At 40.8% G+C, this 21744-nt stretch overlaps 1 protein-coding gene and 1 long non-coding RNA gene across 10 annotated transcripts in view; one reads left to right on the top strand and one right to left on the bottom strand.

The window, feature by feature from the left end:
- LOC147344333 (uncharacterized) overlaps positions 1-21744 on the top strand; it is a 492915-nt gene that overhangs the window by 437316 nt on the left and 33855 nt on the right. The gene's annotated exons all lie outside the window — the stretch shown is intronic.
- LOC147344332 (uncharacterized) overlaps positions 15445-21744 on the bottom strand; it is a 92647-nt gene continuing 86347 nt past the window's right edge. For all 5 annotated transcript variants that reach the window (XR_015155784.1, XR_015155781.1, XR_015155779.1 and 2 more), the window contains one exon: positions 15445-15519. This is a non-coding gene — a long non-coding RNA (uncharacterized LOC147344332). The remainder of the gene's footprint in view (positions 15520-21744) is intronic.

Below are 21744 nucleotides of genomic sequence, written 5' to 3'. Positions count from 1 at the left end.
AACAAAATGCCACAGACCAGGTGGCTTAAACAACAGCAGCTTATTTTCTCACAGTTCTGGAGGCTCAAAGTCCAAGACCAAGGTGTGGGCAGGTTTGTTTCTCTCGAGGCATCGCTCCTTGGCTTGCAGATGGCCCCCTTCTGTGTCCTCACATGGCCTTTTCTCTGTGTACAGGCATCCCAGGCACCTCTTCCTTCTCTTATAAAAACACCAGACATATTGGATGAGGCCTTCATACTTATGACCTCACATAAAGGGCTGGGGTTTCAATATATAAATTCTGGAGACACAACTCAGTACACAATATGATTCTGTTCATGCCCTCGTCACTCATATGACTGGTTAGTGTTTCCTTTTGGAAAATAACTGTCTACTGCCTATTGTTTCCCAAACTTCTGAATTTGTTGGCTTGTGGACTCCTGGATGAGTTGGTTGATAGATTCCACCTCAATTAAATCATCAAAAGATAAGCACCAGCTTGTTTCTATTGCTTTGACTCAAACCTCCTTTTCTCTTTAGGATAAAGAGAAGGGACAGAGAAAACACTGGAAACAGCAATGTGGTATATCACTCCCCTCAGAGAGTCTTCCTGCCAGTTGCCTCTGTTTGTTAGGGACCTGTTGAGTTGAGAGGCACAAAACCAAAGAAGTTGGTAAAGATAATTGTATAGGTCAGTGCCTGTCTGTCCTTAAATCCATTCTCTATGCTTCATCTGCCCTGTGTTTCAGGGAATCTTATTTCCCAGGGTCCCTTGCTCCCTAGGCTCCTAGGTAATGAGATGCACTGGTGGGAGGCTGGATGGTGGGGGCTGGAGAGATGTCAAGGTATTCTCCCCCTTCTGTCTCTCCACTTCCTGTCAGATCTCTGGAAATAGCAGTATCTCTTCCAGTGTCAGTTCATAGAGGGCCCCTTCCTCTCAGAGGGCCCCACTTTTGAACTCAGTGACACCACCTTCTCTTATGCCTCCAGCCCCACAGGGAGTGGAGAAGCAGCTTCCTGTTGTTGATAATCTCTTGAGTTGACTTCCTGCCCCCTTATTACTTTCTTAGCTCTCCCACTCTGATAGAACCAATTTTCCCAGTCAAATTCCTTCTGCTCAGAATCTTACAGTGGTTCCTGTTTCCTAGCTGATATAATGTTCATTGTACCTACTTTACATTGTAAGAGTTAAATGAGAGAGAGAGCGCTCGGCATATAAGTGCTTAAAACACAGAAAATGCTAAAAGAAACTGCAGAGCCATTAATGAAATTTGTCATTTTAGAAGAGTAATTTTAAAAATAATGAATTTCATCTATAAAATATTATTCGGAAATAGAACCATTAAATATAATTCTATGTATAATTCACCAATAATTCAAATCACCTCTGAAATAGTTTCATGCTTCTGAGTTTTGTCATTTCTAGAAAGAGAAGAATATAATACAAAAGACCCTGGATTTGGGGTTTCAAGGTGTATGATTTTGAGTTTCTCATTTTGTTTAATGGGCCTCAACCTTTACATCTGTAGACTGAGATGGTTCAGTGTGACAGTTTTTTAAGCTCCTGGAGCCCTAACTACTTATGATTCTGTAACTGGTGTGAGTTACTATTCATCTTTGGGGAGAGTGCAGAGTGAAATAACATTTTTCCTTTACAAATAAAATGGCAGAGACTCTGAAGATTCACATGGCTAGGCTGGTAAGAAATCCAGATTTTTTCTGAGGATCTACTCATCAAATATTTCTAAGGATGACCCCCCATTCTCTAGCAGGGTTGGCTAAACTGGTCCATGCATTAATCCAGAATAGCACAAGATGTGAATTGGCAGAGAGGTAAAGGCTGAGTTGGGGAGAGGCATTCCCGACAAATGACTGTGCAATGAGGTGAATGAGAAATCAGTACATCTTCTGCTTCTGATGGGAGGACCTCAGCCTGTTAGTCCAAATGATGTATGTGGGGAAGGGAAGAAGTCAAGTTTGAATATGCAATAAAGAATATTAATTCAAGAGTTTAAAGACAAGCAAATCTAGGCTGATATCTTCACACTGTCCTTTACCAGCAAAGTACCTTTGGGCTAGTAATTGACTTCTTCAAACCTTGGGCCCCTTATCTGTAAATTCTGTCTAATGCAACAGTGTTCAACTGGGTACAATAATGAAGCCCATCCACTCTAGGGACAGTGTCTGAAAACACTTTTGATTGTCATAACTGAGGGTAGTGGGAAGTTACTGGCATATCTGGGATGCTGCTAACCAGTCTAATGAAGAACTATCTAGCCCCCAAATGTTAATAGTACCAAGGCTAAGGCTAAGAAACCCTAGTCTAATGGTAGCACCTACTTTTTTTAATTGCGGTATAGTTGCCATACAATATTATAGAGTTTCCGGTGTACAACATACTGGTTTGACATTTATTACAAATTATTACAAATATTACAAATATTATATATTAAAAATATTATGAGGTGGATGAAACTGGAGCCTATTATACAGAGTGAAGTAAGCCAGAAGGAAAAACATAAATACAGTATACTAACGCATATATATGGAATTTAGAAAGATGGTAACAATAACCCGGTGTACGAGACAGCAAAAGAGACACTGATGTATAGAACAGTCTTATGGACTCTGTGGGAGAGGGAGAGGGTGGGAAGATTTGGGAGAATGGCAATGAAACATGTAAAATATCATGTAGGAAACGAGTTGCCAGTCCAGGTTCGATGCATAATGCTGGATGCTTGGGGCTGGTGCACTGGGACGGCCCAGAGGGATGGTATGGGGAGGGAGGAGGGAGGAGGGTTGGGGATGGGGAACACATGTATACCTGTGGCGGATTCATTTTGATATTTGGCAAAACTAATACAATTATGTAAAGTTTAAAAATAAAATAAAATTAGAGAAAAAAAAAAAAAAGAAAAAAAAATTACAAATTGATCATCATGGTTTGATAACCATCTGTCATCGTACAAAGTTATTACAATATTATTGACTGTATGCCCTATGCTATTTATTACATCCTCATGAATTATTCATTTTGTAACTAGAACTTTGTACCTCTTATTCTCCTTCACCTATTTTTTCCAACCCCATACTCCGCTCCCCTCTGGCAACCACTAGTTTGCTTTCTGCATGTAAGAGTCTATTTCTGTTTTGGTTTTTAGATCCCACATATAGGTGAAATCATATGGTCTTTTCTTTCTCTGACTTATTTCAATTGGAGTAATACCCTTTAGGTCCATCCCTTGCTGTCATAAATGGCAAAATTTTCTTCTTTTTATGGCTGAGTAATATTCCATATATAGGGCTTCCTTGGTGCTTGGTGGCTCAGTTGGTAAAGAATCTGCCTGCAAAGAAAGAGATGCAAGTCCCATCCCTGGATTGGGAAGATCCCCTGGAGAAGGAAACAGCAACCCTCTCTAATATAAATATGTGTGTGTGTGAGAGAGTTTGTGTGTGTGTGTTGAGCTTAGTCACTCAGTTGTGTCCAATTTGCTGCCAATGCGGGAGACCTAGGTTCAATCCATGGGTTGGGAAGATCCCCTAGAGAAGGGAAAGTCTACCCACTCCAGTATTCTGGCTTGGAGAATTCCATGGACTGAATAGTCCATGGGGTCGCAAAGAGTTGGACACGACTGACCAACTTTCACTTCACTTCATATATATGTGTGTATATATATATATATATATATATATATCTCCAACCAGCCCATTCTGAAGGAGATCAGCCCTGGGATTTCTTTGGAAGGAATGATGCTAAAGCTGAAACTCCAGTAATTTGGCCACCTCATGCGAAGAGTTGACTCACTGGAAAAGACTCTGATGCTGGGAGGGATTGGGGGCAGGAGGAGAAGGAGACGACAGAGGATGAGATGGCTGGATGGCATCACTGACTTGATGGATATGAGTCTGACTGAACTCCGGGAGTTGGTGATGGACAGAGAGGCCTGGCGTGCTGTGATTCATGGGGTCGCAAAGAGTCGGACATGACTGAGCGACTGATCTGATCTGATCTGATATATATATGGATAAAGAAGATGTGGTATGTGTATATATAATATATATATATAAAAGATGTGGTATGGGTATATATATAATATATAATTATCTATATTATACTATGCATTATATATTATATATACACCCATACTGCATCTTCTTTATCAATTTATCTACCAATGGATACTTAGGTTGGTTCCATATCTTGGCTATTAAAAATAATCCTGCAAAGAACATAGGGTGCGCATACTTTTTAAATTAGTGTTTTCGTATTATTTGGATAATTACCCAGAAGTGGAATTGCTGGATCATATATTAGTGCTAATTTTATTTAAAATGGAACCTCCATACTGTTTTCCATAGTGACTCTATCAGTTTACATTACCACCAACATTGCACAAGGGTTCCCTTTTCTCTGCATCCTCCCCAATACATTATTTGTGATCATTTTGATGACAGCAATTCTGACAGGTGTGAGGTGATACCTCATCGTGGTTTTAGAATGCATATCTCTGATGATTAGTGATGTTGAACATCTTTTCATGTGTCTGGCCATCTGTATGTCTTTCTAGGAAAAATGTTTATTCAAGTCCTCTGCCCATTTTTTAAATTGAATTGTTTCCTTTGATAATAAGTTGCATGACTCCTTTATATATATTTTAGACATTAGCCTCTTTTAGATATATTATTTGCAAATGTATTCTCTCATTCAGTAGGTTGTCTTTTCATTTTGTTAATGATTTCCTTTACTAGGTAAAAGCTTTTCAGTTTAAAGTCATCTAGTTTGCTTATTTTTGCTTTTCTTGCCTTTGGAGACAGATCCGAAAAAATATTGTTAAGCCCAATGTCAAAGAGCTCAAAGAACCCAATAGCAAAGAGCTACCTACTATTTCATGTAGTTGGAGGATTAGATAATGGGTATAATAAGCATCAGCATGTTCTTGGCAAGAAAGCAATTCATAAGATGCCACTAGTAAGTCCTTCAGTTCAGTTCAGTTCAGTTCAGTCGCTCAGTCGTGTCTGACTCTTTGCAACCCCATAAATTGCAGCATGCCAGACCTCCCTGTCCATCACCAACTCCCAGAGTTCACTCAGACTCACGTCCATCGAGTCAGTGATGCCATCCAGCCATCTCATCCTCTGTCGTCCCCTTCTCGTCCTGCCTCCAATCCCTTCCAGCACCAGAGTCTTTTCCAATGAGTCAACTCTTCGCATGAGGTGGCCAAAGTACTGGAGTTCCAGCTTTAGCATCATTTCTTCCAAAGAAATCCCAGGGCTGATCTCCTTCAGAATGGACTGGTTGGATCTCCTTGCAGTCCAAGGGACTCTCAAGACTCTTCTCCAACACCACAGTTCAAAAGCATCAATTCTTTGGCGTTCAGCCTTCTTTTACCTGACAATAATTACTCTAAATTAACATTTCTAATCAAAAGATGCAGAGTGAACAGATGGGTAAAAAATAAGAAACAACTAAATGCTGCCTATAATAGACTCACTTCAGCTTTAAAAATACACACAGGCTCAAAATGAAGAAATGGGAAAAGGTATTCCATGCAAGTGGAGACCAAAAGAAAGCAGTCGTAGGTATACTTATATCTGACAAAAGAGGCTTTAAGCCAAACATGGTAACAAGAAACCATTGTTGTATTAAAGGGGTCAGTTCATCAAGAAGATGTAACAATCATAAATATATAAACACGCAACATCAGAGTACGTGAATATATTAAGCCAAACTAATAGATCTGAGGGAGGAGACATACACAAATAAAATAAGAGTAGAAGACTTCAACAGGCTTCCCTGGTAGCTCAACTGGTAAAGAATCCTTCTGCAATGCAGGAGATCCCGGTTCAATTCCTATTCCTAGGTCAGGAAATTCCTCTGGAGAAGGGCTAGGAAACCCACTCCAGTAGTCTGGGGCTTCCCTGGTGGCTCAGATGGTAAAGAATCCACTTGCAATGTGGGAGACCTGGGTTGGATCCCTAGGTTGGGAAGATCTCCTGGAAAAGGGCATGGCAACACACTCCAGTATTCTTGCCTGGAGAAGAGGAGCCTGGTGTGCTACAGTCCATGGGGTCACAAAGAGTCAGACATGACTAAGTGACTAAGAACAAGTAGAGGACTTCAACACCCTATTTTCAAGAGTAGACCATTCAGACTGAAAATCTATAGCAAATGTTGGACTTGAACCATTTTTTGGACCTAACAGACATGTATAGAACATTCCACTAAATAGTACCAGAATTCACATTCTTCTCAAGTGCACACAGAAGATTCTCCAGGATAGATCACACAAAGGTAACAAAACAAGTCTTAGCAACTTTAAGATTGAAACCCTACCAAGTATCAAAAGGAAAATCAACAAATAAATGAAAATAAAAGCACAACTTACCAAAACTTATGGGATGCTACAGAACAGTTCTAAAAGGGAAGTTTACAGCAGTAAATGCCTGAAATAAGGAAAAAGATCTCAAATAAACAACTTAACTTTACACTTTAAAAAACTAGAAAAAGAAGAACAAACTGAACCAGTTAGTAGAAGGAGGGAAATAACAAAGATTAGCGCAGAAATAAATGCAATAGAGACCAGGAAAAAAATAGAAATGGCCAATGAAACTAAGAGCTGATTATTTGAAAAGATAAATGAAATTCAGAAATCTTTAGCTAGACTAAGAAATAAAGAGAGAAGACTCAAATAAAATCAAAACTCAAAGAGGATGCATTACAACTGATACCATGGAAATACAAAGGATTGTAAAAGACTGTTATAAACGATTATACACCAACAAGTTAAATAACCTAAAAGAAGTAGACAAATTCCTTGAAGAAAAAAAAATACAATACACCATGACTAAATCACTAAGTAGAAAATCTGAACACATTGGCAACAAGTAAAGAGACTGAACTGATAATCAAAAACCTCACAGCAAAGAAAGCCCAGGACCAGATGGTTTTGCTGGTGAATTTTACTAAACATTTAATGGAGAATGAATGCCAGTACTTACTAAACCCTTCCAGAATTCTGAACAGGAAGGAACACTCCTAAACTCATTTTACAAGGCCAATGTCACCCTGATACCAAAACCAAACAGGGACATCACAAGTAAATAAAATTACAGGCCAATACTTCTGATGAACATATATTCATCTTTCATGTGAAACTGCTGCTGTTGCTGCTAAGTCGCTTCAGTCATGTCTGACTGTGTGCGACCCCATAGACGGCAGCCTACCAGGCTCCCCCGTTCCTGGGATTCTCCAGGCAAGAACACTGGAGTGGGTTGCCATTTCCTTCTCCAGTGCATGAAAGTGAAAAGTGAAAGTGAAGTCACTCAGTCACATCCGACTCTTAGTGACCCCATGGACTGCAGCCTACCAGGCTCCTCTGTCCATGGGATTTTCCAGGCAAGAGTACTGGAGTGAGGTGCCATTGCCTTCTCCACATGTGAAACTGATTATCTTCAAAAGGATTGTAATAGAGGTCCAGTTGTTCTCTATCCTCTCCAACACTTGGTACTGTCAGTTCTTCTAATTGTAACCATTCTTAAATGTGTGTCCTGTGTCTGTTTGCCTTAGGAGGATAAAACTGTTTCCAGAGACCTCCTAGCAGACTTGCTTGTATAGACCATGGCTAAGTCTCATGCTTACACCTTAGCAAGTCATGGTACTTTCAGTCTCTGCAGTGGGAGAGGCTTCTCCAGCAAAAGAGAAGGGGAATGGAATGAGTGTTAGTTGGACAACCAGTAACACTTCCCTGTTATACCGTGGTTCACTGGGTTAGCTCTATTGCAAGCTGCTGAATGCAATGATAAGGACTTCATAACTAAGTTCCTTTGAAGAAAATAGGAAAAATGAAAGCAGACCTAAGTTTTGAGCTTGAGTTATTAGAGACAGGTGACACTGGTGGGAAAGGTATGGAGCCAGGTTTGTTTCTGCAAACACTCTTTGCAGAACCTGACCTCTTTGATCCACTGCCTTTTCAGTGTTTCCTAGGATTTTGAAATAGTAATACAATTCAGTCTTCCTGGGTCTTTCAAGAACTTTGCAAGTCATCTGGAGGGGACAAAATGACCCCTACCTTGGAAAAACTGGAGAAAATGTGTGGACCAGAATTGGTAGTGAAAGTGTTAGTCATTCAGTCACATCTGACTCTTTGCGACTCCGTGGACTGTAGCCCACCAATCTCCTCTGTCCATGGAATTCTCCAGGCAATACTGGGGTGGGTAGTCATTCCCTTATCCAGGGGATTTCCTGACCTAGGGACCAATCCCAGGTCTCCTGTATTGCAGGCAGATTCTTTACCATCTGAGCCACCAAGGGAGTGATCACTGTGTTAATTCAAGCAAGAGATACAGCAAGATTTCATGCCCTCCCTCCCAAACCCTTTGAGTCCTGACGAACACTAGGCCTCTTTCATATAAAAGCACTGACATTTGAATGAAAACCTCAGGAAAAGCTAAGCTGAAATTCTTTCAACAATTTCCTGTGTGTTCCCCAAGTTTTAAGCCAAGGATTTGCAGAGAAAGACTGCACCTACCTTGCTACTACATTTCAAGTCAATCATCTCTCTCTTTTCAGGATGTTTCAAATGACGGTGACAGTGTAATGTAAAAAGCAATCATTACAGTTCATATCACATTAAAACTATGAACATAAGAGTAAATGATCTCTATTAACCAGAGTTCGATCTCTAGTTCTATTTATGCAAATACAAAGGGCTATTTGGATTAGTAATTATGTTTTTGGCATTTCTTGGTGTTTCAGATTACTTACTGGAAACAGCCTGCTAATTCAGATACTGGATTCTAAATCCCTTATTCTTCTATAAGCCATTGCTCAACATGGATAATAGAAATGCTGTTACCAGTAAGTAGCGACTTGGAATGGAAAGAGGTTCGTTGGAATTCAGCATGGATTTTAGGATTTTGGTAATAGCTTCTTGAAAAACTTAAGTGGACGTTCCCTGTGACTGAGATGGACTTGGAAGTTTTAGTTTATTTAGTTTATTTTTTCCTTCTTTTTCACTTCTGTTATTATGAAATTATTTCTGGGGAAAATCCAGGATTTTTTTTCAAGTCTTGCCAAGGATATATTTACTGTATTTAACTTACTGCAGTATGCCCCAGTTCAGTTTTCAAGTCTCCCATCGTGCATAGTGCCCTGTCAGCTGTGTGTGTGTGCATGTGTGTGCAGAGAGAGTTTCAAAATTGCCTCGAGAAGATGCTTAATATCCAGCCAGAAATGAAGGATGAAAGCCAATTTCTTGACAGGGAAATAGATAATTATGAACATACCTATAGCACTGTGGGACTTCCTTCTCTCAAATCCCCTGGAAACTTGTTCTCAGAGCCCAGAGGGAGATTTTTGTCCCCCACTCAGCATGCCCTCTACTAACAGGCAGACTCTGGGATAAGGAAAAACATCCTTCCTCAAGCGGTCCTCTCTCTACCTCCTGTTTATGATAATGGCAGCTTGGACTCACTTTAATAATCTACTTTGAGAGGCATGTGTGTGTGACTAGCCTCTGCACAAAATGAAAAACTGTAATGTCGCTCCTTTCCTCCCATTACAACTGGGTCCAGTTTCCCGGGTGAGAGAGAGGGAGGCTTCTTAATCATTGGAGCATCAGCTCTAGGCAAAATATTAATGCCATTGCATTTTAATTGTTGTCCCTTTTTTCTGCTCCTTTCTCTTCTCCAGTGTTCTGAGCATACACATCCTCATTCTCCTTTCCCCTATTACTAGGGGTCTATTCAAGTACCCTTTCCTGTCATAGGTCCCAGTGATGACATTCCCAGATCAGACACATCCTGCTGAGGATAAGAAGGGCTATACATAATCCCCAGCCCACTAGGGAGCTGTAAGTCCTCCCTTTTATCTCAGAAGCATAAAAGAAAATCTAAATGAAAGTGAATAAGAGAAAACTATTGCAGGGGTAATGTTGAATCTGCTTTAATTTACAAAAGAAAGTAATTTGCAAACTGCTTTACTTTAAATGTGATTAGCGACAAATTACTCCTGACTCAGCCCTCCTGCTGACTAAGTCCATCTGCCTTTCCAGATCCTCTGTCCACTCTTCCCTGTCCTGTTCTGTGCTCTGGGAAGGGGCACTTTTGCATTACTTCACCCATGTAACCTTGACCTCTGGCCAATGGAGACATCAGGGTACTGGAGGGCAGGAGGAAAGAGAATGTATTTGTTGTCATTCTTTCTTTGCTGCCTGAGCTCCTCTTCCCAAAGCCTCCCAACTTCTGGCAGGCAGTCCTCTTCCATATCTGCAGCCTGAGTTGCAGCTATAACTCTCTCAGGGATCCAGGCATGGTTTCCTCCCTCCTCATTCCAGGGGAGCAAAGGGAGAACATGGAAAAGAGACCTCCCTCTTACTAAGCCCAGGGTACTTAACCAACCCTTATCATTTCCTCTTAGCTTTGCTCACACCTTTGTAATAACTCCCAGTTGAGTGTGCCATCATACTATCACTCTCTGGTCAGAATCCTCACAAACCATGTGGTTAAGAACTCATTCAATAAATTTGTTACTACTCCTAAGATTTCAGACACTTACTAGGACATTCTTGTTGATAGCATAAAGACCAAAAACCCTTGATGACCAAATGGAATAGCTTTCAAATGGAGGATCTCAGCTTTTTGCAACTAAAAGTGAGCTGCTGCTGCTGTTGCTGCTGAGGCTGCTTCAGTTGTGTCCAACTCTGTGCGACCCCATAGACAGCAGCCCACCAGGCCCTGTCCCTGGGATTCTCCAGGCAAGAACACTGGAGTGGGTTGCCATTTCCTTCTCCAATGCATGAAAGTGAAAAGTAAAAGTGAAGTCGCCCAGTCGTGTCCGACTCCCAGCGACCCCAGGGACTTCAGCCCACCAGGTTCCTCCACCCATGGGACCTTCCAGGCAAGAGTACCAGAGTGGGTTGCCATTGCCTTCTCCAAAAGTGAGCTATTTGGGTGCAAGATACACATTCTTCACTAATACTGCCTATATGGCACACTTCTTCATAAACTCTCAAGACACTCCAAGGAACACATACAAACACATAATGATTATAATTTTCACATTCTAAAAATATAACTATCACTATTTGCCAGACTTTAGGACAAGAACAGTCATGGTCTAAATTTGTATCTTATGTAAACTAGTTTCATAATCTAAAATTTAAAAGCGTGATGTGAAAGTCACTCAGTCGTGTCTGACTCTTTGCAACCCCATGGACTATATACAGTCCATGGAATTCCCTGGGCCAGAATACTGGAGTGGGTAGCTTTTTCCTTCTCCAGGGACTGAACCCATGTCTCTCACATTGGGCACAAGGGAAGCCAAAGAATACTGAAGTGGGTAGCCTATCCCTTCTCCAGTGGATCTTCCAGACCCAGGAAGTCTAGGGTCTCCTGCATCACAGATTCTTTACCAACTGAGTTATCAGGGAAGCCCCTGACAAAAGCATGATACTGACCTTAAAGTCACATGGACTTCATTCGAGGCTTAGATCTGCTGCTAGCTACTGTATATGTACACACTAGTATAGAATTTTTCCATACCTTAGTTTCCTGAAAGGAAAATGATACAGTGTTCTCATAGAACAGTTGTAAAAACTAAATGAGATATTTGTCCTGCTGTTTAAGCATGTGGTGGTGGTTTAGTTGCTAAATCATGTCATACTTTTGGCAACCGCATGGACTATAACCCGTCAGTCTCCTCTGTCCTTGGGTTTCCCAGACAAGTATACTGGAGTGGGTTGCCATTTTCTTCTCTGTGAGATCTTCCCAATCTAGGGATTGAACCTAGGTTTCCTGCATTGCAGGTGGATTCTTTACCAACTAAGCCACTAGGGAAGAGTGCCTGTTGCATAGTTAATGCTAAGCATTGGGTTGGCCACAAAGTCCATTTGGCTTTTTCTGTTCCCTCTTATGTAAAAATCCAAATGAACATTTTGGCCATCCCAATAAATATTAGCTAAAACAAACCTACAAAGACCAGACTGTGGTGCTTCCATTAAGCTTCTTGAAGGTAACAGCCTGTCTTGACATCTTTGTATTCTCCTCAGTAGATGTCCAGTATATATTGAGATGGATGGATGATGGATGATGGCTAGATGGATAGGGGGATGATGGATGAATGGTGGATGGATGATGGATGAGTGGATGAGACTGACCTCAAATGAAAGTTTCTTCAGGCTACTTAGAGTTTACTTGGAAGAGAGACATTAAGATTTCCAACGAGTCCTTTGGATCTCTGGATGTGAGGGTTTTTTTCAGCTTAATTCATTCAAATCATGGAAGTACATCCCTGTGTTTGCAGATTATTTTTTCATTTTTCTTTCAGTAAGAAGTTTAAAATCTCTCCTCCACATTGTGCAATCTTCATTTTAGTTCTTTGGGCGCTTCCACAGGTATTTGTTCCCCTTGAGAATTATTTTGTGTTCCTTTCAGAACAAGGGTTGCAGTTTCTGCCAAAGCTAACAGCAGGAGGAGATCATTAGTTGACTAAATATGTCCACAACAAAAGTTGGGAAATTTAACCTTGAGGGTATTGGTATTTCCAACCATTCTCTATGGATCAACAATTAGGCCAAGTTCATCTATCAGTTATGAAACAGCCCAGGAAGAATTTGGACTTTTATTTTTGCCATGCAGCAAAATAAATAGAAAAGTATCAAAAATACCACACAAAAGCCCAGATTGTCTGTTCCTACATCTATTACCCTCTTAACCAGTCAGAAGTTACTTAATCCAATTACATTTTTTGTTAACCACAATGTGATAGGCATGCTGTATACCTGTTAAAATAATTCTTTTGCAACAAAATTTGGTTTTAATTAAAACAATCCCTATGACTCATTTGAATTATTTGACATATGTAATTACTTTTTCCTTTTTTGACCAGAATGACATGACTGACAAAGGCTTAATCTCCAAAATATACAAACAACCTATACAACTCAACAACAAAAAATCGAATCAAAACACTGGCAGAAGACCTTAATAGACATTTCTCCAAAGAACATATACAGATGGCCAGTAGGAACATGAAAAGATACTCAACATCACTAATTATTAACATCACTAATTATTAGGGAAATGCAATCAAAACTAAATGAGATAATCACCTCATACAAGTCAAAATGATTATCATCAAAAAATCGAGTATGAAGAGAAGGAAACCCTCCTACACTGTTGGTGAGAATGCAAGGTGCTGCAGCCCCCGTGGAGAGCAGGATGGAGGTTCCTCAGAAAACTAAACATATAGAGTTTCCATGTGATCCAGAAAATCCACTCCTGGGCAAATATGTGGAGAAAACTATAATTGAAAAAGATACATGCACCCTTATGTTTATAGTGGCACTATTTACAAAAGCCAAGACATGGAAACAACCGAAATATCCATCGGCAGATGAATGGATAAAGAAGATGTGGTGCATATATACAATGGGATACTCAGCCATATAGTACTATGGCCATAAAAAAAGAATGAAATAATGCCATTTTCAGCAACATGGATGCAAGTAGAGATTATCATACTAAGTGAAGTAAGTCAGAAAGAAAAAGACAAATACCATATGATTTCATTTATATGTGGAATCTAACATATGGCACAAATGAATCTATTTATGAAATAGAATCATGAACATAGCAGACTTGTCATTAAGGTGAAGTGGGGAGGGAGAGGAATGGACTGGGAGTTTGGGGTTGGTAGATGCAAACTATTGCATTTAGAATGGATAAACAACAAGGTCTACTGTATAACACAAGGAACTATATCCAATCTCCTGGGATAAACCACAAGAGAATATTTTTTTAAAGAAGAATGTATATATGTTTATAACTGAGTCACTTTCACTTTGCTGCACAGCAGAGATTGGCACTACAATGTAAATTAACTACTTCAATAAAAAATGAAATTAAAATATGGCACAAATGAAACTATACAAAACAGAAGCAGATTCACAGACATAGAGATCAGATTTGTGATTGTAAAGTGGGAGAGGGGTGGTATGTAAGGGATAGATTAGGAGTTTGAGGTTGGAAGATGCAAACTGTTGTATTTAGAATGCGTAAACAATGGTCTTACTGTGTAGCACAGGGAATTATATTCAATCATAATAGAAAAGAATATTTTAAGAAAGAATGTATATATGTGTATAACTGAGTCACTGCTGTACAGCTGAAATTAGCATAACATTGTAGATCAACTATAGTTCCATTAAAAAAAAAAACACTTATACAACCATACAGTGGATTTCTATTCAAGAATAAAAAGAAATGAGCTACTTTACCTGCTCCAACATGGGTGGGTGAACATTAAGAACATTATTCTAAGTGAAAGAAACCAGATACAAAATTGCATTTATACGAAATTTTTTAAATGACAAAATTACAAAGGCAGAATCGAAGGAGAGGATACAGGATTGAGCACAAAGGTGCACATGGAAATATTTCAGGGTGATGTTAGTTACATAAGTGATTGTCAGAGCTTATGTAACTGCACACCCCAAATTTTGAATTTTGCCTTTGTAAGTTTCATTTCAATAAATTTGACTTTATGTAAATAAAGTAAAAAAAGATAATGTGTCCCTAAAAGTGAATAGTTACGAGGTTTAGAGATCATCTATTTAAAGCATTCAGCCACACTCTTGCTCTGCTTGGTCCTCTCTGCTCCTCCTCACTCATAGAAGAAAAGAGAGAAGTCAGGATAGTTACTCAAGCACAAAGCAGGAAGTTACAAGAAGCAGTTTAAGTTAAAAGTTAGCTCTCAATGGTGAAAGAAAACATCAATGTCAAGAGGAAAGGGCAGAACTCAAGCAGAGAGGAGGCAGAGGTGTGGTATCAGCAAAATTTCTGTATTGATACTAAAGCCATTTAGCATTGGAGCCATGGGAGAGGCTAGGAAAGGGATCAAAGGCAAGAGAAGTCACTTTTTACAGCACACACACTGTGCTCTAAGCTGGATGCTTTACTCACATTATCACACTTAAACTATACAACCATCCCATGAGGTAGGGATTTATTCAGCTATTTCTTCCACTATTACCCTCACTGTGTGGAGAGTGAAACTGAGGCACAGAGAGGCAGTGAGCAGGTTTCTTCTGACCGCAATTCCTTTGCTTTCTGGATTAGGTGGCAGAAAATTACTTCATCCATCATCCCCAGAGTATATACTTCTTTCACTCAAGAAAGCAACTAGGGACTTCCCTGTGGTCCAGTGGCTAAGACTCCTCAATCCCAACGCAGGGGGCCCAAGTTCCATCCCTGGCTAAGGAATTAGATCCCACACGCCCCAGTTAAAGATCCCACATGATGCAACTAAGACCAGTACAGCCAAATAAATAAAAGCAACCAGCCTTGGATAAGAATTATTTACTTCCATTTCAGATTTTGAGTTTGGGTCAGGTGCCAACCATGGTCCAGACAATACTGATGAGGACAGGGAGGGAGAGAATGTGGTCCATCTGAATAAACATAAATGCTCTGCTGAATCCATATAGGTGGTTGAGGGGTGGGGTGCAGCAGCAATTTCAGGAGGCCCCATTCAATTTGATTCTGTTAAGAAAAATGAACCAAAATTATTAATAGATAACTTCATGTGCCCTCAGTGTCACACTTAGGCATTGTTTCCCTGGCTATTTAATCATCTGGGTAGGAGTTGGCAAGCTATGAACATCAGCCATATGTATGTGTACATAAAATTTTACTGGAACAACCACATCCATTTGGTTATTACCTAAGGTAGTTTGGGGGCTACAGTATCCAAGGTAGTAGCTTCAGTAGAGGTTGTATGATCTAGAAAGCCAAAAATACTTGCTATCTAGACCTTTAAAATATTTGCTACATCTGTGACCTGGGAGAATCTGCCTGTGTTTGAATTTTCTATTTACTAGTATTTGATTGACTTCCCTGGTGGCTCAGACAGTAAAGCGTCTGCCTACAATGCGAGAGACCTGGGTTTACTGACTGGTCAATTTCTATAAGATAGAAAACCAGAAGGCTATAGTTTTATTGCTCTGTAAGTCATTAACCAGTTTTATAATTTATTAACAAACTCATTTCAGTATCTCCTTGACTGAGTGACTGTATAAATTCCCTTCCTGATTCTCATCTGAACCAGATTTGCCATCCTAATGATCTCCTCATGAATTAATAAGCTGAATAGATTTTTGATTCAGATTCATTCCATTTGGTGTGAGTCATGTTTTTAACTTTTGTAACATTATACTTTGACAACTCCAAGGGACACCATTGAATACAATATGAATGGTGATAATTCTCAATACAGGAATGGTAGTACCACACAGACAACTCTATTTGTACCCACTACAATAAGCTGAAGCTCCAATACTTTGACCACCTGATACTAAGAGTTGATTCATTGGGAAAGACCTTGATGCTGGGAAAGACTGAGGGCAAGAGGAGAAGGGGGCAACAGAGGATGAGTTGGTTAAATGGCATGACCAACTCAGTGGACATGAGTTTGAGCAAGCTCCAGGAGATAGTGAAAGACAGGAAAGCTTGGTGGGGTAGCAAAGAGTCATATATGACTTAACAACTGAACAACAATAACAATATTGTAGCTCATTTAATCCACACAACAGTCCAAAAAAGTATGTTACCTTACAACATGGAGAAATTAAGGCAAATAACAAAGGAGAAGAAAGTAATTGGAATAAACATCTTGAACACACAGAATCAAAAGAATAGCTAAGCAGCTGATCCCCAGGGCTCTGTCCTGTCCACAGGGACTGAGGCTCAGACATGAAAGAGCCTACCATGTCTAAATATACAAGCACCTTGGTTTTGGAGGACTGTAAACCTTGATCAGGCAGGGAGCTGGCCTCATTTCTTCTACCCTGTAAAGTGAAGCAGAGACTTCAATGTCCTCACCTTTGTGTCCCCGTGTTTCTCAGCACAGTGCCTGCTACATGGTACACGCTCGATAAAAGTTTATTGAGCTAAATTACCAGCAGGTTGATGGGGATGATAAGGAGATATGACTGGCAAAAAAAAAGTCGAGATTGTCCACAGAAATAGTAATATATCTGATCTGCTAGGCCAGTTGGAGGCCAGGTTAGGAGGGAGGGGGCTTCAGTGGTAGCCTAAGGCTACATTTCCTCTTCACCAACTATAAAATAAAATGAGGATAACATTTGCCATAGTCTGAGCATGCAGAAGTCATTTTGCGCTCTCTTCTTTGTCAATGGAATCTTCCTCTGCTTCTGGGAGGAGCTGGGAGATAAGACCTGTTCCCCTAAGCCCCTCGGGGCACAAAGCCGGCCAGCTTTATTGAGTTACAGGAGCTGTCTACCTCCATTGCACTGACAAGCCGTGCCAGGCCTGTGCACACATCCTGAGCCTTCTAATCCCTTTAGTTCCATCACCTGGACATTTTATTTGAAATTGATTTTTAAATGTCTGAGTAATTGAGGTTTATGTGTAGTTGCCTCTCTGCCACAGAGGTAAGTGGAGGCCGCTTATATCCTCATTAAAGGCTGATTAAAAGTAATTGCATTACTGGAGGCCCCAACTGATGCCATTCCTCAGGGCTCCCACCCGAGAACAGCTTCTGTACTTGGCAGGTATGACAGTCTGGAGAGCAGAACTTTGCACCCCCTGTGTGTCTTCAGTAGACGACCAGCTCTAACAGGTGGAGTTTCCCCAGTGGCTGAGTACAAAAGAATCTGCCTGTCAATGCAGGAGACCTGGATTCAATCCCTGGATGGGGAAGATCCCCTGGAAGAGGAAATGCCACCCACTCCAGTATTCTTGCCTGGAAAGGTCCTTGGACAGAGGAGTCCAATGGGCTACAATCCATGGGGTCACAAAGAATCGGAAATTACTGAGCATGTAGAGAGCTCTAACAGGAGGTTATTTTCCAGACCTCCCATGGGTTCCATCTCTGTTGTTTAATTGCAAAGACATGCCTGACTCCTCTGCAACCCATGAACTATAGCCCACCAGGCTCCCCTGTCCATGGGATTATCCAGGTGAGAATACTGGAGTGGGATGTCATTTCCTTCACCATCTTGCAGACCTCCCATGGGTTCCATCTCTGGGACACATATAAACCATCAGGTTCTGGGGCAGCCAAAATATCCACTTTTCCCCAGAAACATGGGACTCTCACTGAAGTCAATCTTACAAGCAAATTTTTGAAGTAGGAAATCTAATATCCTTCGATGCTGATCTTTTAACCTTAGACAAGTCCTGGAGCCTTCTTTTCTCTCTTTCCCTCTTTCCTGTTCCATCCATCCCCCACCCCAACCAGTGTCCTACTCACCGTGTGTGTGTGTGTGTGTGTGTGTGTGTGTGTGTGTGTGTGACAATAGACTTGTTCTTTACCAAAAATATTGGCCTTCATTTTTGGCACAGACCAAGGAACAAAAGAGACTAATAGGAAGGGTTGTGATCTTAAAAATGTCCTCTGTCTTCCATGCTCTTGAGAGTAGCTTTGCCACTGACCATTCCAGGAGAAATAGAGTGCTAGGGTGGAGGTGATGACAAGCTCTGATGCCGAAGTCAGAAAGACCTGGATTTGGGACTTCCCTGGTATTCTATTCCAGTGGGTAAGACTCCACACTGTCAATGTAGATGGTCCAGGTTCAATCCCTAGTCAGAGAACTAGATCCCAAATGCTGCAACTACAGGCTGGCACAGCCAAATCAATAAATAATATTTTTTTTTAAATAGAAATACTGGGTTTGAATCTTGGCTCAAACCATTAAAACATAGGTAATCGTGGGCAAAATCCTGAATCTCTCTTGGTTCATTTTCTTCATCTGTGAAATGGGTATATCAAAACCAACTTCCTAGAGTAAGCATGAAGACATAATGAAATAGTGTACAAAGGAATGGGCATAAGAAAAGAGTTCACTCAGTGTGAGTTTCTTTTTCCCTGAAGGGATTGTTCAGTTCAGTTCAGTTCAGTCGCTCAGTCGTGTCCAGCTCTTTGTGACACCATGATTTGCAGCACGCCAGGCCTCCCTGTCCTTCACCAACTCCCGGAGTTCACTCAAACTCATGTCCATCGAGTCGGTGATGCCATCCAGCCATCTCATCCTCTGTTGTCCCTTTCTCCTCCTGCCCCCAATTCCTCCCAGCATCAGACTCTTTTCCAATGAGTCAACTCTTCACATGAGGTGGCCAAAGTACTGGAGTTTCAGCTTTAGCATCATTCCTTCCAAAGAACATCCAGGGCTGATCTCCTTTAGAATGGACTGGTTGGATCTCCTTGCAGTCCAAGGGACTCTCAAGAGTCTTCTCCAACACCACAGTTCAAAAGCATCAATTCTTCAGTGCTCAGCTTTCTTCACAGTCCAACTCTCACATCCATACATGACCAATGGAAAAACCATAGCCTTGACTAGACGGACCTTTGTTGGCAAAGTAATGTCTCTGCTTTTGAATATGCTGTCTAGGTTGGTCATAACTTTCCTTCCAAGGAGCAAGTGTCTTTTAATTTCATGGCTACAGTCACCATCTGCAGTGATTTTGGAGCCCCCCCAAAAAATAAAGTCTGACACTGTTTCCACTGTTTCCCCATCTATTTCCCATGAAGTGATGGGACCAGATGCCATGATCTTAGTTTTCTGAATGTTGAGCTTTAAGCCAACTTTTTCACTCTCCTCTTCCACTTTCATCAAGAGGCTTTTTAGTTCCTCTTCACTTTCTGCCATAAGGGTGGTATCATCTGCATATCTGAGGTTATTGATATTTCTCCTGGCAATCTTGATTCCAGCTTGTGCATCTTCCAGCCCAGCATTTCTCATGATGTACCCTGCATATAAGTTAAATAAGCAGGGTGACAATATATAGCCTTGATGTACTCCCTTTCCTATTTGGAACCAGTCTGTTGTTCCACATCCAGTTCTAACTGTTGCTTCCTGACCTGTATATAGGTTTCTCAAGAGGCAGATCAGGTGGTCTGGTGTTCCCATTTCTTTCAGAACTTTCCACAGTTTATTGTGATCCACACAGTCCAAGGCTTTGGCATAGTCAATAAAGCAGAAATAAATGTTTTTCTGGAACTCTCTTGCTTTTTTGATGATCCAGCAGATGTTGGCAATTTGATCTCTGGTTCCTCTGCCTTTTCTAAAACCAGCTTGAACATCTGGAAGTTCACAGTTCGTGTATTGCTGAAGCCTGGCTTGGAGAATTTTAAGCATTACTTCACTAGTGTGTGAGATGAGTGCAATTGTGCAGTAGTTTGAGCATTCTTTGGCATTGCCTTTCTTTGGGAGTGGAATGCAAACTGACCTTTTCCAGTCCTGTGGCCACTGCTGAGTTTTCCAAATTTGCTGGCATATTGAGTGCAGCACTTTCACAGCATCATCTTCCAGGATTTGAAATAGCTCAACTAGAAGTCATCTAGAAAAATAATAACAACCCACCACCTGGCCTTGAAGACTTTTTAAATCTTACATTTTCCACTATGGATCATGACCTCTAAATTTTATGAAAGGACATTAACAAAATTCTGAAAGAAAAAGGAGGATGAAGAGTCAGGACTCTGATATCTCCAACCTTTCCTAGAACATACACTCTCTGGAGCTGCTCACTCTTTATCCATTTATATACCAAGGTTCTATGTAACTCTTACTTCGAAAAATTCACACTACTTTGAAAAGAACTGACTATGATTATTCTATTAGAAAATTCATGAAGTCCACAAGATTCAAGTAAAATCCCCATTTCCCATCACACTGCAATATACTCTGACCATACCAGCAGGCAGAAGCTCCTCAGCATGTGTGCAGGGAAATCTCACAACCTGTCTGGACTATTGTATTACTAAAGCTTTTGCAATAGAAAAAGGAAGATGCATACAGATCCAGATAATAAGGGCTAAATCTCTAGGACTTGAAGGTCCCCCTCTTCTTTTAAGCCAAAACCTAGAGCAGCAGAGTTCTCATTGTGTTTGGTCTTTTCGAAGTTGTTCCTAACACATTGTTAGTGTCTATTCCAGCACTTTGCACTGAGCTAGGCATTTGGTAGGAATTTGAAACATGTTAGTCAAAAGACCAGTCAATCCTAAAGGAAATCAACCCTGAACATTCACTGGAAAGACTGATGCTGAAGCTCCAATATTTTGGCCACCTGACGCAAAGAGCTGACTCACTGGAAAAGACCCTGATGCTGGGAAAGACTGAGGGCAGGAGGAGAAGTGGGTGACAGAGGATGAGATGGTTGGATATCATCACCAACTCAATGGATATGAGTTTGAGCAAACTCCAGGAGATAGTAAAGGACAGGGAAGTCTGGTGTTCTCCAGTTCATGGGTCACAAAGAGTTGGACATGACTGAGTGACTGAATAACAACAAAAGTCAATAGAAGAATCTCCAGTCCAAGTAGATCAGACCTATGTCCTCATGGCCTGTGCTGCTCTGCCCTGAAGGATCCAGGAAGTGTATGGTCTGCACTGAATGTATGCCAAAAGAACAAAATAAGTCAAGGAAATCTGCCAGAGGTGGGAAGTAGCAGGCAGGACCTCACAGAGGGGATGAGATTGAAATGGGCCCTGCCAGAGGGTTAGGTAGGACCTGGGAGGCCAGATAGAAGGTAAATGATTCTTAGTTGGATGCAGAGTCAGAGCAAAAGTAAGGAGCAGGACTAAACAGAGTATGTAAGAAAAAGATGACCAGGCTATGAGTGAATGGGATTCAAGAGAAATAGAAATATGTATCTCCCTAAATGATGCTAGAAAATATTGGGTCCCTGTCCTCACTTCTGATCAGAGAATTCATAGTTACCATTAAGAAGTGCAAATATGGATC

This window comes from Bos grunniens, chromosome 26, assembly GCF_055505025.1.
Source record: "Bos grunniens cultivar Pamir isolate PY7600 chromosome 26, Bosgru_T2T1.0, whole genome shotgun sequence".
Taxonomy (NCBI): Eukaryota; Metazoa; Chordata; class Mammalia; order Artiodactyla; family Bovidae; genus Bos; species Bos grunniens.
Note: the sequence above shows the minus strand (reverse complement) of the source record. Positions and strands in the feature narration are given on the sequence as shown.